Here is a 1,186-nt window from a genome sequence, read left to right as displayed (position 1 = left end):
TCCTTTCTTTTGTTTTTCAAAGGTATAAAAAGTTATCACCCTGCCTCCTCTACCACTCCTGTCTGTGCTAGCATATTGAGCTGTGCATATTCTTCTTTCTCCTTGTTTGCTCTTTTCCTCTTTATGATTGTTGATGAGTTGTTTCTATCATGTCCAACTCTCTGTCAGACTCTTGGCAAAAATTCCAAAGTGGTTTGCTGTTTCCTTCAGCAGCTCATTTTACAGATGAGGAAACTGAGGCAAACAGATTGAGTGACTTGCCCAAGCTCACAAAGCTAATGTGTCTAAGGCTGGATTTGAACTTGAATCCTCCTGACTCCAGGCCTGTACTCTTTCCACTGGTCCATCTTGCTTCCCCCTTTCCTCTTTATACTCCTCTCTTACTCAAATTCCATCTCTCTCTTCCATTTAATAGATTGGAATCTTGATTTGAATGAGCTTTCACTGAACCCATATTAGCTCCTTGAGTGTTAAACCCACTTAGACAAATACATCAGAATTTAATTAGCAATTTTTGCACCCAGGGCAAATGGCATTGCATACATTCCAAAATCAACCTTTAGAGACAAATTCAACTGTGTCAGGGGAGGTGTGACTGACAGGGGAAGAACTGTCATACAACATATGAACTTCTGTAATGTTCATGGAATTTATATTAGTGAGAGTTAAAGATCTTCCTTGCCCAGTAATAGACCTCAAGTAGAGCGCATTGGGGGAGGAATTTGTTTAAAGCGAAAGTTTGCTTGTGGGGAGATTTGCTTGCTTGAAGGCTTTCATACCTTTTGGTAATTAGGTACTGAAGCATGTGGGTTGTGAGGTCTTCTGGCTCTACATATGCTCTAAGGGGAAGTTTTGCTCATGAGAAAAATGCTCATGTGATATGGTCAGATGAGACTCTGAGTAGCCATTAAGGAGCCCCCTGACTTTGAAAACCCAGATGTTGTGGCTTCTCTCTCTGGTAACTATGTATATAATATAATAGTCAGACAGTTGGATCTGTCTGTTAATCTGTGACGTACGTATTGCTTATGGTCAGACAGTTGGAAGCCCTGTCTGTTGGTCTTTATTTGTCTGCTTGTATTTTCTCTTGGTATATGTGATTAAAGAAGATTGTTGATTCCTTTAAAGATGCCTTCCTTAGAAAAGTAGATCTAAGAACCTATGCTAGCAGGCCTTCCTGGATGTG

The sequence above is a fragment of the Notamacropus eugenii genome, chromosome 5 (genome assembly GCF_028372415.1).
Source record: "Notamacropus eugenii isolate mMacEug1 chromosome 5, mMacEug1.pri_v2, whole genome shotgun sequence".
In the NCBI taxonomy this organism is placed as follows: Eukaryota; Metazoa; Chordata; class Mammalia; order Diprotodontia; family Macropodidae; genus Notamacropus; species Notamacropus eugenii.
This window is presented reverse-complemented; position numbering follows the sequence as displayed.